Source organism: Sciurus vulgaris (genome assembly GCF_902686455.1).
Source record: "Sciurus vulgaris genome assembly, chromosome: 12".
In the NCBI taxonomy this organism is placed as follows: domain Eukaryota; kingdom Metazoa; phylum Chordata; class Mammalia; order Rodentia; family Sciuridae; genus Sciurus; species Sciurus vulgaris.
Genome location: NC_136473.1, coordinates 2,951,973 through 2,967,318, shown reverse-complemented (window position 1 = coordinate 2,967,318; position 15,346 = coordinate 2,951,973). Strand labels below are relative to the sequence as shown.

Sequence of the window (15,346 nt, the reverse complement as noted above, 5' to 3'; positions counted from 1 at the left end):
TAGACGTGCCGGGGTCTAACCATCTTCAATGGTGACTTTGTCTTGGGACGGAACGGTTGAAGTTAAGGGGGATTTGATTCCAAGGTATGGATGGCCCAGTATAACCCAAAATAAGCACGTGAGGAATTGATTTCCTCACAGACCAAGTCCAGAGCACCCACTGAGGCCTCAGGGCCAAGCTCCCTCCACACTGCTCTGTCCCCCAGCGAGTGGCCTCGTCCTTGTGGGCCACGACGGAGACACCAGCTTTCAGGCCAGAGGAAGGGGCTGACGAAGAAGAAGCTCAATGCACAGCCACAGGACTTCTGTGTCTCTCCCCGCCACCTGGAGGCATCTCCCATGGCTGCAGAGGAGGCTGGGCATGCCCTCTTTGCTCCGGGTGGCCTTTTTCCGCGGGGAGAAGGGCTTGCTGTGGGGAGCAGCGGCCTGGCTGGGTTGGACCCCCAGCAGTCTACCACAGGAAAGGCCCGTTTCTTTCTCATCCTCCTCTGTAGGCAGAGTGGGATGGCTGGTCTACCTTAGCTTAGGGTGGGGATGGCTGGTCTACCTTAGCTTAGGGTGGGGATGGCTGGTCTACCTTAGCTTAGGGTGGGGATGGCTGGTCTACCTTAGCTTAGGGTGGGGAGGCTGGTCTACCTTAGCTCTTTCTAGAAGTGGGGCAGGTGGGTAGCAGTGCTTTGTGACTGGGTTACTTGTGCTGAACTGCAGGAGCCTGTCCACGATGTACAGGAACAAGTGCAGGAGTCACTTAAATGCCCTGGGAAAACCTGAATCAAACAAGCCAGCAGTCACCCTACACCCGAGGAAGCTGATAAGATTCAGGGGCCACGGTGGGAAGGGAGGAGACCCCTGGCAGGGCCCTGGGTCTGTTGTGGCAGCTGTCTGGCGAGTCTGCCGCCATGTGATTGAAGAGTGCATTTGCTATCGGTGGATTTTAAATCTCCTTTTAAACACGAGTCTCTAGGGAGCCTGTCAGAGGCGGGCGACAACTCCCCAGAGAGCAGTTTCTAAACTCCTGGTGGCTGAGTCTATTTTGTTTTATTAAAGAAGGCTGGCTGAACGTTTCCTCCTGTTCTCATGCTATGGACTCAAGAATGCGGAGAGCAAAACTCCTCTGCAGAGCACGGCCAGCAGGATGCCAGCGAGGACCCTCCCAGCTTTGGGCCTCTCTGGCTTCTGGACTCAGGTGGTCCCTGTGGGGTGGGGTGGAGAAGCAAAGGCTGCTGGGTAAAGGAGGGGCACTGTGCTCTTGTCTGAGCAGATGCCACTTGAAAGTGAAATGCTGGTGTTTATTCAAGTTCACTCCGTCTTCCATTTCTGCCACTGCACAGGACCTGGCATGCACAAGCGTGCGCCATTGGGCTGGGCCTTGCAGGGCTGGGGCTGCCTTATTTAGCTGCATCTGCTTCTTTCTAAGCCCTCATGTGTGTGGCAGGCCAGCGAGGCAAATGCAGGAACACTGTGCAAATCCACCAGTGGAGTGAACTCGTTCAAAGCAAGAGTGGCCGCCGCGTGTCCAGGGGCACAGTGTTCCAGTCCTGAACACACAGGCTTGGGCATCGAGACAGCCACCGAAGGCAGGACTGTGTTCTGGCCTCTGGGGTGAGGGGAGGGAGCTGGGGGCTCAGAGTGACTTGTCTGCTGATCCCTGTGTGATGGGGGTGGGGCCAGGGTGGGGCAGCCAAGAGGGGAGCAGCTGGCATCGTCACCAGCAGGCAGACAGGACTGCGCTCCTCACACAGGTGGGCAGTTAAACTAACCAGCCCCAGCCCTGCAAGGTCTAGCCCAATGGCACTCAGAGGAGAGTAGCAGTGTAATGTCCCCCATAGTCACCTCCACACGCAACATGCAAGCCCGCGGGGCCAGCCGCTCTTGCCTTAAACCCAGTCCCTGTGGTTGGTGAAGGTCCTCAGCTGAGCCAGCCCCAGTTTTTCTGTCTTGCTTTTGCCAAGACAATAGTAGCCCTTTGGCTCTGGGAAGCATGCACCTCCTCAGAGGGTATCTGGGGTCCCAAGCTCTGCCCTGTGAGGCTCCACCACCAGCTCTGCTCTTGGTCACCTTGGCCTGTTGACTTTTGCCTATTTGTTTGCCAAGCCCCAGAGAGGAGAAGCCATGGTTGGAATCTTCTGCCTCCTAGAGCATGACGTGGCAAAGAGCAGCAGCACCTGTTTCTTTGGTCTCTCACCAACCCATCCTGCTGCCCTGGTACCACTCGGCTTTGGACATGACACGTGTGTCCCTTGGGGTCAGTTTGCCAGTAGCAATGGGAGTGCCCCAGAGACTCTGAGATCTCTGTCCACCCTGGAAATGGCAGATGAGACGCATTGGTGTGAACTGGAGCAAGGAGCAGATGATGCGTGGGATGAAGCTTGGGCTTCTGGAGGGACACACGGGAAGGGGACAGTCCAGCCACAGTAGGCAAGGAGGCCCCAGGCTGTGGCACGGGACTCCAGCCCTGTGGGGGTTGGCATGCAGTGCTCCTGTCTAGCTCCACTGCACTGGCACCCGAGAGCAAGGGCCTGACCTGGCATTGGAGCCTGGCCTGTGTCCTGACTGTGGTTTTCTGTGCTTCCAAAGACCCAGCCATTAAGCAGTTGCTGGTCCTCTTGATGACCCAGCACCAACCCTGTAGGCCTAGTCCCTGGGACTGCCTTCAGTCCTGGCCCTTTCCTAACGCTCATCCCCCGCTGCCCTCCCACTGCCCCTGCTCCTGGACTGAGCCTCCTCCAGCTTTCCTAGGTCATCGCCCTGTCTGCAGAATCCTGCCCAGCCTGGGCTCCTGTGGCCTCACTTCTGCTGAATCCCACTGAGACAGCCAGTGGGACACAGACTGAGGACCCACAACCTCTTCCAGGCCCAGGAACCCGACCCCACCATGTTTGTTCCGTTATAGAGGAGGGTAGTGTAGTCTGGAGCTCAGTGCTCACTCTGGATATGTGCTGTTTTGAATCTGGGTTAGAGTCAAATTTGTCTCTGATTATCTGGGTGAACTCCTTAACTATTTGTTTGTAATACCACCAACTATTTCCAGATGTCAGCACAGTATGCATACCGTGCCGCTGAGGTTGGAGGGGTTAGTGCTGAAACCATTCTTTAAATAAGAAAAATGCATAAGGAGACGTTAAATCCCCTACCATAGAGACCCAGCATTGTTTAGCCACCACAGTGTTTTCTTGGTGGCACACGTCTGCCTCGCTCTTATTTCAGCTGTTCACCTCTAGCTCCTAACTAGGGTTACCCAATTCCTTTCCGGTGGTTCAGTGATCTGGCATCCAGAGAAAAGCAAAGGCAATTTCAGAATTCTACCAACTTCCGTATGGAACTAAATGATAGTCCCAATCTCGTGGGGTCACCGTGAAGATGAAAGGGGGCAGCAGACAGAAAGCACCTATGATACCTGGCACCTGCTCAGGACTCAGTCAAGACCAGCTTGTCGTTCTCCTTAGGACGATGGACTGTCTCATCACCTGCAGCAGTGACCTTGCAGCCTCTGCTGTGGGCTTATCCATAGCTGAGAGATTGATCCAGGGTCCAGAGTCTGGGTAGAGAGAACAGGAGCTGTGGAGCTGGAAGACTTGTGTGTGAATTCTGGCTTTGTTTCTTCCTCCCCTGGTGAACTGGGATGAGGCAGCTTGGCTGATGTCAGTGCCTTCGTAGGCCAAGGGAGAAAGTCCCGCTGAGAACATAGGACAATGGTGAAGTTTTGTATAGGGATTGCTATTATCAATGTGTCTGTGGTCAATTTTGGTAGTAATTTATCACCAGAGCATCATATTCCCAGGTACCGCGTTAATGCTACCAAATTGCTGTATCGTAGATGCTGATCATTCATTTATTCATCTAAAAAATATTTATTGAGTGCCTGCTCTGTTCAACGTGCTGGGGATGCAAGAGTCGGCAGAGCAAGCCCCAGTCCAGGTCACATTCTATCTAGAGGGAGAGACAGGAAACGTACCAGTCATGTCAGTCTCTGTAGGCAGAGCAGGGGCTCAGAGACGGGAGCAGGCAGGCAGGGAGGCGGCAGTTCCGGTCTTCTCCACCATCCAGCCTGTTCCTGGCTGGGGTGTCTCTGTGGTGCCCAGGCTTGGCAGCCTCTCTTCCACCCAGGAGGTCTTCCCCTCCGCCCTTTCCCACGCAGGCTCAGGGGCTCCGTGCTCTCTGGCGCCTGACTTCGCCCTCCATGTTCCTGGGGCCTTCACAGGAATGTCCACTGCTCTCGGGAAGCAGCTCAGGAAGCCAGACTTTCCCGGGCTGTAAGAAGACACTCCAGAGGCCCCCACTCTCCTCCCAGATGGCTCCCTCACACACCCTTGGCACTCCGGTCCTGTCCCGCTGAGGCGTGGCAGCCCGGCACCTTTCCCCTCTCTCCACCCACTAGATTCTATCCATCGACTGAGGTCCGCCTCAGGGGCAGAGAATGTGAGCTGACGCCAGTGTCTGTGTTCCCCTGATTCTGAAGGTCCCCAAGCCCCTGAGGTTTCTCCGGGCACACCCTGAAAGTGAGAGCCGTCCTCCCTGCCAGGTGGAGCAATGTGACTGGGGACTGCTCCTCCCGCCTTTCTTGCTGGCAGGGCTGTGCAGTTGGTGTCAGGACTTGGTTTCTTGGCAGAGGAAGTAGCTGGAAGGTGCCTGGGTCCTGGGGTTGGTTGGTGGCGCTTGCCACGAAGTCCCAGACCATGGGAGTCAAGCAATCATCTCAGAGAAGTGTGGTTCTTGCTCTCAAAAGCCACTCTTCTTTTGGGTTATAGACCAGGTTAGAGACCCCGATCTGATATCCGGAACACTCTTTCTCCTCCACGAAGTCCTCCCAACCTGCCTCTTTGATATATCCCAAAGCAAGTGGTTTTGCCTCAGTGGCAGCTCTTCTCTGGCTCTGTAGGAGCCGATGGTCCCTGGACAATGAAAGCCCCCAGGAGCAGGAGCCTGTCTGCCTGAGAGCCAGCAAGACACGCTGGCTTTATCCTGCGTGCTTAGTGAGCGTCTGGGGGCCGATGGGCTGTGATCCCCCCTTCTTGTAGAGTGCAAACACTCCTCACAGCACCGTCCAGGAGCAACGAACCCACGCCACAGAAGCATTTTCAAATTCTCTGCTAGCCACATTACAAAAAAGAAGCTGGTGAAATTAATTTTGCTATTTGTCTTTAAAACTATGAATCCAAATATTGCCATTTTTCTTAGTAGTCAACATAAAACTTATTACTAAGAACGTTCGACATTCTTTTCCCCCTGGCTGTCTTTGGAATCTGGTATTTTGCTCTTAGGGCAGGTCTCAGTTTGAACCACGTGCTTGATAGTCACTGTGGTGAGTGGCTTCGGTACTGGACGGGCACATGAAGTCCTGGAAGGGCGGGAGGTCCTGGACGGGTCTCACGGGGGCTCTGCTGGGAGGCTGAGGCGAGGAATCCTTCTCAGGAGCAGGTTTCCCAGCATGTGCTGGGTGCAGGGCTCTGCTATTCATGGGACACGCTGTTTCTTAGTCCCCTAAATGACATGGAGGTAGAGACTGCTGTGGGACAAGCACCCCGAGGGAGGGGAAAGGTGCATTGGTGAAGGGCCATGGGTAGAGGCCAAGCTGCGGGTGCTTCTGTGGAGACTCCGAAGCACCCACCCTGCCCTGCCACCTTCTCCTCAGTACAGGTAGGCTCCTTGTCTAAGATGCAGGTTCCTTGTGACCTCGGCCCTGAGGTGTGGTGGCATGCAACAAAGAGGCCGGGAGCGCCTGGGACTGGCTTTCCACCTGTGCTGTCCGAGGGGCCCCGGCTAAGCCATTTCATCCCTCCACACCTCCGATTCCTCAGGAAGCCCCCCGAGGGCAGCCTGGTGGGCACAGAGCCAGTCTTCAAATGAGCTGATTTGCAGCCTCACCAGGGTTGCAAAGGGGCTCCTGGACCAGCTCTGATGACCTGGGTGCTGGGGGACAGAGGCCGCAGGCTCCACGGAGGCACCAGAGGGGGGACACTGTTCTTGGACCATTAAAGCAGCAAGGACTTCCAGTCAAGGTCTCTGGCCAGGAAAGTCTGGCCTTGGAGAAAATGACCTCAGAGCTTGAAGGAGGGAAGGGCGGTCACCACAGGGGGCAGGATAGAGCAGGTGTCACCCAGAAGGCAGTTGCAGAGGGGCCTTTGCCTTTCCTCTTCTCAGAGAAGCTCCTACGGTGCTCTGGGGTCTGCAAGGCGCTCTGAATAAATGGAGCACAAAATCTAGAAGCAGCCCCCCAGGAGGGGGGGAATCTCGGCCATCCATGGATCCCTTGAGGGGAAGGGAAGAAAAAAGTCCTGAAACCCTTTAAGGCCCCAGCTTTCCAGTTGAGGCCTCACCTGAAGCGTTCTTGGCCTGTGTTCACCCAGGCGAGGGCCGAGGGCGTCTGGGCAGCTTTCACGCAGCCTCTGGTCCTGGAGCCCTGGGCTGCTCCTGCCAGGGGCCCTGTGGGAGGAGGCTGTGCTGGAGGCCAACTTGGAACTGAAGGGGACAGGTCTGAGTTCCACAGCTCAAGGTTCCAGTCTCCAGAATACGTGAGTGTCCAGTGGGCAGTGGAAGACGCGCTCACTGTGCTGGTCGGGGAATTTGAGTGCCAGACCCACCAGACGGCTTCAGAAATTGTGATTTTTGTACTTTGCCAATCTTTCTGGAAGTGGCTGTGCTTTGGGGTGAGCAGTCGAGGAAATAGAAGAGTTAGGTCAGGGCCAACTCCACAGAAAAGTCAGCGGCCAGCGTTGTCAGAGGTGGACAAACCCCAGACCGGGTGCATCTGGCTGGGAAGAGGAGGAAGCAGGGCATACCTGGAGGAGGTCTCCCGCTTGTGGGGACAGCCAGGTGTTGTCCACATAGAAGGCTAGTTAGTCCATCAAAGGCCAGTTAGTCCAGTGAGGCCACGTGTGTCCCACTGCCTCTTGGTGGGGACATTTTCCTTGGTGGCTCTGTGAGAATGGAAGCCGGGAGGTCCTCTAGTAGCCTTGGTGCTCAGAGTGTGTGTGGAGAGGGCGCATGGACGTCACCTGGCCAGGAGGAGAGCAGCGCCTCTTGCTCCCTTCTGACGCATTCTTAGGTGGTGTTATGAAGAGAATGGAAAGTCCACCTTTCTTGACAGAGTCTTAGTGCTATTTTGCTGCTCAAATCCCTCAAGTAAGGAAGAAAAAGCCAATAAACTTGAGAAGCGTACCCATCCTGGAGTGTCGGGGACTTAATGGTCACACACGACTTCAAGTGGTCCGGGGTGCAGGTCCAGAGCAGAGCCGGCTGGGTTGAGAGCAGGATTCGCTGCTTCCTGGCCGTGGGGCCCCCGGCACTTCACTCGACTTGCTGAACCTCAGTTTTCTTATCTGTATCTGCAGCTTTGTGGGATCAGTGGTGGGTGTGTGGCCAGTGCCCCTGTGCAGGACCTGGGGTGCTGCCGTCCACACGATGTTCTTTTTGCCTTCCAGGGACATGCTGCTGGACTGAGCTGGTAGAGGAATACCCAGGAGACTCGGCTGTGTTACAGAGAAAGCCCGCCCTTCATTCTGGTCTCCTCGGTTCAAAATAGGGAGTTGACAGGACAGCTCTGGTGAGCGCGCTTGTGCTTTAGACAGTGGGAGAGGGCGTGCCGCTGGCAGCCGCCCAGGGGCTGCTGGGCGGTAGGGCAGTGTCTTCCCATGGTGTAGAGAACTTAAAGATGAGAGAAATCAGCCAGCCACGCACCGGGGCTACTTTTTACATCACCGGGCAAGGAGGTGTCTGTCTGAGAGAGGATTTCCCTCTCCCTGAAAAATCATTTGTTCTAAGTTCTAAACAATTGATACAGTTACTGCTGAGTTTTAACAACATAAGTGAGCTTCCTGGTGCCTTTTTATTACTTATCCTTCAGGAGCCATTTCATTCTCTGAAAAGCAGCTGGCCCCCTGTACATGCTTGCCCAGTGACAGGGTCATTTCGAGAGTAAATTCATAATAGACCGGAACTCTCCCTCCTCACTTTATAGGTAGTTCACCTGTCCAACTCCTCAATACAACATATTTTTTTTTAAAGTGCTGTAGCAATTGAATGGAATGTTATGTAGCTATCAACAATAAGAAGTTAAATCAGTATACTGACTTAATATGGGGCATATAGTACAATGTCCAACATGCAGCGTTAAGGGAAGTAAGCAATTCTCAGAACACTTAAAATATTTAAAAAGGGGGCATTTATGCACATATGTACACACGTATGCACACAAGTGATTTGCACACAAGGAAAGTCTAAGGACAGATGAACGATTTTGTAGACTTGGAAGGGAGAGTGACAGCACAGGATTGCGGAGACAAAGACATGGACCACATCAATTCCGTCATTCTATGTCACTGCTTGGAGATTTTGTTTACGTTAAAAGTTTAACTCAGGGAAGCTGAGTATGAATTGTGAGGTGCAGCATTTTTGTCTGGTAAATGCAAGTTTTGGTTCATACATTATCTTATTGATATTGTTAACACTGGCATCTACCTTTCTTTCTAAATTGTCAATTGTTTATTCCAAAACTAAAGAACACACGGAGTGCAATGGCTCTTTCTGGCTATCGCATGGTTCCTGGGTGAGTAATTTTCCACACGGGGTGCATGCAGTGGCTGCTCCAGGTGTTGACGTGCGGTGTGCTGCTCACTTCTAGTCAATATTTGAAAATGCTTTGGGGCCTTATTTCAATTGAAGTGCCTGAAGAGATGGTCTAATCAACACTAGCAAATCGGTGGCCTTGGACCATTCCGGAAGGTTTTGAGTGATTTCAGGAGCACCGACTTCGTTCCTCCCACAGGGGATGTATTGTTCTCTTTTCTCACCACAGGAAGCTTCCCACTTCCTGATCCTGCAATTCCTGGGAAAAAACCTCTCTTATTCTGGAGATGAGAGACTGAATATACCAGTGTGGTAGCGGCAGCTTCTTGGGAGGCAGGGTGTCCGCTGAAGGAGCAGCACACCTGCTGGGAAGGTGTGGAGAGGGAGGACCAGGGGCTCGCCCCTCCTCCTAGGACCCGGGTTCCTTGGTCCTGGGGGCAGGCCTGCCTTCCTTATCCGGGTGAGTCGTATGTCCCAGGCTACCCGGGCCTCTCCTGGTGGCTTCTTGGGCCTCTGTCAGTGGAGGCGACTTCTGGCCACAGAGCTTCCCAACTCGCAGGCTGGTGTGGGTGCTTGGTGTGCTCAGGGGTCAGTGTGTTGGAACCCCTGGGGCAGCCTGGGCCTGTCACCCATGACCCCTAGTGTGCCCCATAAATATGAGTTTGTGTGTGTGCCCTTTTCAAAAGGTCCAGGAGAACTGGCCCCCAGGGACAAAGACAAGATCGTACCTGGCCGTTTGGGAGAAGCAGATGTATTATGTGCAGATAAGAAGGTGGTTAGACCTCTCTCCTTCCCTGGCGACGGAAGCTCGGCTGCTTCTCTGAGCTGTTTCCTCTGGGCTCTCTTGCTGTGAGGGGCTCACAGTGGCTGTGTCACTGTCCCCTGGGTCTTCTCTTCCTCCTAAAGCACAGGAAGGCTGGGTGGCCTCAGCACCATCTAAGAGGCATAGGAAGAGTGTCTGGCCTCTGTCTCTGGGGACATACTGCCTGGGGGGTGGTGGCTGTTTGCTGAAGCTGGTGGATGTGACCCTGTGACGTCCAAGCTGGTCAGACCTGCTGGGGTCTCGGCAGCTACTGAAGAAACAGTGCAGGCTTCTTTTTGCTGGGGCTCCGTGTTCTCTCCCCACATGGGAGAAGGCGTTCCCAGGAGCAGGAAGTGTGGGGAAGACCAGTGTCTTTAACAAATGTGAACAGAATGGCCTCAGGATCTCTGTGTGGGGTGTGCAGGCCAGTGAGGGGAGTTCCCGCCAAGGCCCAGGGACATTTCTTGAATAAAAGCTGCAGGTGTTTCCAAGTTGCCTACCGGTGCATATTTGGAAAAGAATGCACAGCAGGGTCTTCCGTGCCTGTGAGGGTGATGGGGACCGATTCTTTCCAGACCACAGAGCCTGCCTGTAGCATCTGCCTCTGACGTTCATACTCAGGAACACAAACCAAGCCCACAAGCAGTTAAATAAAATATGTTCTGTCCTCATACTTTGAAAACTCTATAGTCACATATTTTTTTCATATATTTCAAGACAAAATTGAAAAATGTGGAAAGCTATAGTTTTTACATGACCCACAGCTGGCAGATATCAAAGATGACTGAATTAATTATTACTGCACATTTAAATGTCCTTTTGTTCTGTTTGAATGACTAACAAGATAGAGATACACATAATTTATAATTACTTTGTAGTTCTCTAAATTAATTTTTTGCCTTCATTTCATCATAACCACAAATCCTGTCATTAAAATGAACATCTTCACATAATTTTGTTCTATTTATAACAATGAGCTAAGGGATTTTAAAAATGTTAATGTATTTGAAATATGCACAATTTAAATAAATTTTCATCACAAATGTGAAAGTACATGCAAAAACATCTAAAATGTGTTTTCTCACATATATTTTCAAAGAAAGTTATTTTGTCTTATAAAATATTTAAACCAGAAAGGCAAAAGTACAAATTAGAGTGAATAAATGTCCAAGAGGTAAATGAAAATTATTCTGCTAAAACTGAATTTTAAATGTAAGTTTATGAAAATGAATGAACTCTTACTACACATCCTTGTAAAGCACACCTCTCAACTCTAGCATCTGGTTCCACCCAGCCACCAATGTGATCGATGGCCCCCTGTCTGGTCTCGGACCCCCCACGGCTCCCAGTGCAGGAATGGAGGACGCTGCGGGACGCCGCCCCCTGCTCCTCACTGCCCCTGCGGTTGCTCCTATGCACATGACTTCCAGCATGTCCAGGACAGGACCCTGGGAAGAGCAGCAGCTCCCCTGGACGGCCGGGCTGTGCGAGCAACACTTGCTCCTTTCTGCCGCCCAGCGAGAAGCCGAGTGCTCCTGTCTTTCTTCCTTCCCACGTTGGGTTAGCTGCCCATCTCCCCTCCTGGGCTGCTGTCCCCGGTGACATCGGCTGTCCTGGCATGACCGCAGAGCTCGGAGGTACCTGGAGGTGGTCCTTGAAGACCAGGCATAAACCGAGGAGTAGTTCAGGAGACACATTTCCCGGGGCCTGAGTGGCCAGTTATGGGGAAGGATGCTTAGGCTTAAGAATGATGCTTTGCCTGCCTGGGGCACTGGACCCCAGGCGACAGAGGGACCATGGGACCAGTAATAAAATGATGCTTTGTCCTGTGGGGATGGAGTGGCCTGGACCTGGGGACTCAGGAGAGGCGGCCTTTGCCAGAGCTTCTGGGAGGCCAAGCACTCATCCCGAGCTCGGGGGTGGCTCCTCTTGCCTTCTGGTGCGAGTTACCCGGCTCTGTGGGCTCGGGTTCTGGACCAGCCATCCTCTTTGGACAGAGGGAAGTTCAGTGAGGCCCAGCTGCCCCGGGGTCTTCCTAGTCCTGGCTAGTGTCGGGCGGTGCAGAGTGGGAGCTGAAGTAAAGCGTCAGCAGTGGGCCTGGGAGAAGCGTGGGCTTTGGTGGAGGCACGAGCTGTGGGTCTGGCCTTGTGGGCAGGCGCGCCTCTCAGAGGCGCTGCCCAGGTGCTGTCTCAAGGCTGGGCTTGGTCCTCACCGGGTCTGAGCCATGTCTGACCCTCACTCCTGTGTTCCTGTCGCCCTTCCTATTTTGTGTGCTTTGCCCTCAGATCCTGAGCTCCGTCAATAGGTCCACAGCCCGACAACTTCAGCTGGATTCCCGATTCTCTCCTGGCTGGCCAGGTTGCCCCAGTGACTGTCTCTCGCTTCTCAGAAACAGGGCGAACACATGGAGATGAGCTGGAGCGCCTGGCCCTGAGGTCTGACTGACCGAGACAGGTACTCTCAGGCACAGTGAGCATGCAAGCAACCATTTTAGAAACGGGTGCATGAGTCCACTGTCAGCCCCAGGATACGCTGGTTGGGGGTGCATGTAACTAAGGGGTCACCAGGGGGATTTCCACAGACAGCTGGCAGGGGGAGGCTGGCCCAGGGCCTCTCTGGTCACTCTGGGAGAAGTTCCAATCCTCTCTGAGTGAAACACGCGGTGTAACAACATCTACGGTTCCCTGACCGCCACAGACTGAGATCTGGGCCCAGGGGAGTCAGGTCTGTCTGAGTTCACATGCAGAATGGCGCTGTGGGCTGGCCTCTCCAGGATCCTCCTTCCTCCGGTTTCACAGATGTGTGGGTTGGATTTTATTCTTAAATGACCTAAGCCAAAAACGTCTTCTCCCAGAAACAGCAGGTTCATTTCCATTCAATATTTCACTTTGGACAATTGCTTGACTTCGTTTAGCGCCGCATGCTGGGACTCGGTCTCCCTAGGCGTTCTGGCTTCGCTCCCGTTAGTGGCAGTGGCAGCCGTGCAGACAGATTGAGGCCCTGGGAAGGCGGACTCCCGACTGTGCGGCAGCAGCGAGCTGCGAGCGGAGGCCGTGCACGCTCACGGCTGTAAATGCTGCTTCCGCAGCCCAAGCTGCCCACGTGGCATTTGCGTGGAGACACGTCACATCTTGCTATCAGACACCCACCACAGAGAGAACAGTGTCTTCTCCAGCTGTGCCCTGGTCCTGGGGCCACCATGGGGAAGTGTGACAGTGCCTTGTGTCCTGGGTGGTTGGACAGCTACATGGTTTAAGAGAAGTCTCTCTCTGGACCACAGGCAGAAAGCCTTTGTCGTGCTGCTGCTGGGTAGATTATTCCTCCAGACACTGGTCAAGTCCAGGCTGAGCCCAATTTGACCTGGAGGGCTTCTCTGGTCCCAGGTATTGCAAACGTGGGATCGTGGGGGCAGCCCTGTTGCATAAACAAGTGACAGAGACAGGGCAGGCTGTGGGGCCGGGCTGGCCTCTGGCTTCTGCAGGTGGGGAGCCGTCCTCCCGCAGGCACCTGATGATGAGTGTGCAGTGGTGTTGGGGGTCAGGGCAGGTGAGCCTGTTTGCTCTGCTGCTTCCCGTGGACCTGTGCTTTGTGACTGGGAGGTTCTCTGCTGTCAGAAGTTAGGTCGAGTGGAGTTGCAGCTCAGGTTACCTGGGTGCAGGTGCTTCCTGAAAAGCCTTCCCTCCCTGGGTGGGGAAGCACCTGCTTCTGCCCCAGCAAGGAAAGCAGGTGGCAGGGGAGGGAGACCTTCATGTGTGGCTGTTGGCAGCCAGCTCAGAGCCACGTGGGTCGGGTGGGAGCCCTGCCTTGCTGAGTTCCTTCTTGGGGGGCAGGTGTCAGGGTATCAGGAACATTCTGGCATGCCAGAGAGAGCCCTCTGGAGAAGGAGGCCCAGGTGGGATTGCAGGCTGGAGGGCACCTGTGCTGTGTGGAGAGGGGGCCTCATGTCTAAGCTAGTATTCACGAGGCAGCCTGTCGCTTCTGCCTGATGGGGAGCTGGACCAGAGGCTTGTAGGGTCCACACTGAGGTCCGCCTGAGGTTCTGGGAGGGCAGTCAGAGTGTAGTTCAAACCTTGTCTTTCAGGAGACCTAAGTTCAAGTCCCATCTCCCAATTTCTTGTTGCTGTGCAGGCTAGGACGAGTTACTACCCTCTCTGTGCTGTAACGGCCTTCCCTAACATGGATGGTTGGAATGAGGCAGAGTCCGGCTCATAGGGTTTGCCCTCAATGGCGGTTTCTTTCCCTCCATCTCCTCTCAGTTGGCAGAGGGCCACAGGCAACCCAACTCCACCCCACCCCAGAGCACATAACTTGTCTACCACATGCCAAGTGTCCTTTGCACCCAGAGGAGAGGACAGCCAGCTGTGGTGAGATTCAAATGAACCTAGCTGCTCTTTGAGGACAAGTCTCATGTCAGGGTCTGCCCATCATCTGATTCTCTGCAGCCCAGCTCAGTGCATGGCCTGTGTCAGTGAGTGCCAAGGGACCAGAATGTCTGTGAGCCTCTTGCCTGCCCTGCAATGGGTGCTGGCCTGTCCACGGGCTGTGGGCTTGGGTTTTCTACCAGCTTGTGGGCTACTTGGCTTTGTGGGCGCGTGTCAAGGCTGAAGCCCCTGCTCTGCAGGAACCCTGCTCCTGCTCCAGAGTCTCCAAATGAGAAGGGAGGTGGACCAGGGGGCTTCCAGTCACCCCAACCTCAGTTAAGGTTTCAGGTCCACCAGGTGTTAGCTGTGCCCCACGAGGCAGGTCACTGAGACCCCAAGTCCCAGCAGTCTGGTCTGGAAGGCGGGATGCTGGTTCCTGCTTGGCAGGAGGGGCGCGACAGCAGAGCCGCGGATTCTCTGCGCCCGGGAGGCACCTGGCAGGAATGTCTGTTATTCAGAGCAAGGTTCTCGTGCCCTGGACCAGTGTCATCAGCATCACCTGGGGACTTGTGAGCCATGGGAATGGTCAGGCCCTGTCCACACGTGCTGAGCCCGATCTCTGGAGGTAGGGTGACACCACGGATCTGTGTTCACAGCCCCAAGGGCTTCTGAAGCCCGGTAATGCTGAGACCTCGGAATTAGAGATACGTTGCAAACCCCTTCGTCCCAGGCTGTTTCCCTTGCCTCGTTCTGCTTCCTTGATCGAGTGGGACGTGAGACAGACTCCGAACTCTGGAGGGCAGCAGGTCTGGGCTGGATCTGTCAGCTGGGCTTGGATGATGTTTTCTGGACTGGAGGCGAGAGGAAGGGCGATAGGATCCTTGGGTCCCTCCTCCTCTGGGTGCAGACACGGGCCTCCGATCTGTGCCTCTCCAGGGGTGCTGCCCCGGGGGTGGGAGGGTGCAGCCTCTGTGCGATCCTGTCTGCTTCCGCTCTGTGCTGCCTGTCGCTGGGGCACCCCATGGAGGGGCTGGTCAGAGCCTCAGCGACGGGGAGACGTGATTGTGCCGGCACGCGGGGTGCTGGTCACGTGAGCCCTTTGTGGCAGATGCAGTGTCCACATGAGGGGTGGGCACCCTGCGGGGTACTGCAGAGCACTTTTGGGAGAAGCACGAGGGGACAGAGAGAGGACGGCTCAGACGCAGGCCCAGCCTGGGGGCACGTGAACTGCGCTGATCCCGGGTGTCCATGATTTCCACATGTGGGCAGCAAGCCAGGTGCTTTGAATGCAGAGTTGATAATTAGGTAAAATCAAATGGGCTGTTCCTGAATACCAAACAGAGCAGCGTAATGAACTTGTAAAACCTTTTAGATTCTTTTCACATGGTGACAAGTTTTTTTTATTTTTTTTTAAGTTGTATTGAAGCTTCTTTGTGTGTGTGTGTGTGTGTGTGTGTGTGTGTGTGTGTGTGTGTGTTTTATCATGGTCAAATACACATAACGTAAAATACTCCATTTTAACCAGTTTTAAGTGCATAGATCTGGAACATCAAGTGCATTCCCGTAGTTCTGCACCTGTTACCGCCACCCACCTCCAGAACTTTTCCATCCTCCGAAG

General features: G+C 54.3%; 1 long non-coding RNA gene across 3 annotated transcripts; it reads left to right on the top strand.

Annotated features, from left to right (window-relative positions):
• The first annotated feature begins 621 nt into the window (after positions 1 to 621).
• Positions 622 to 14,209, top strand: LOC306641680. Of its 3 annotated transcripts, none has more exons than XR_013758240.1 (5): positions 622 to 1,186; positions 3,447 to 3,641; positions 7,422 to 7,543; positions 8,795 to 11,451; positions 11,653 to 14,209. It is a non-coding gene; the product is annotated as an uncharacterized lncRNA (long non-coding RNA). The 3 variants fall into 3 exon arrangements; XR_013758241.1 differs by lacking the exon at positions 622 to 1,186 and having other exon boundaries at positions 1,828 to 3,641; positions 8,795 to 9,025; positions 9,252 to 11,451; XR_013758242.1 differs by lacking the exon at positions 622 to 1,186 and having other exon boundaries at positions 1,828 to 3,641.
• Positions 14,210 to 15,346: the final 1,137 nt, after the last annotated feature.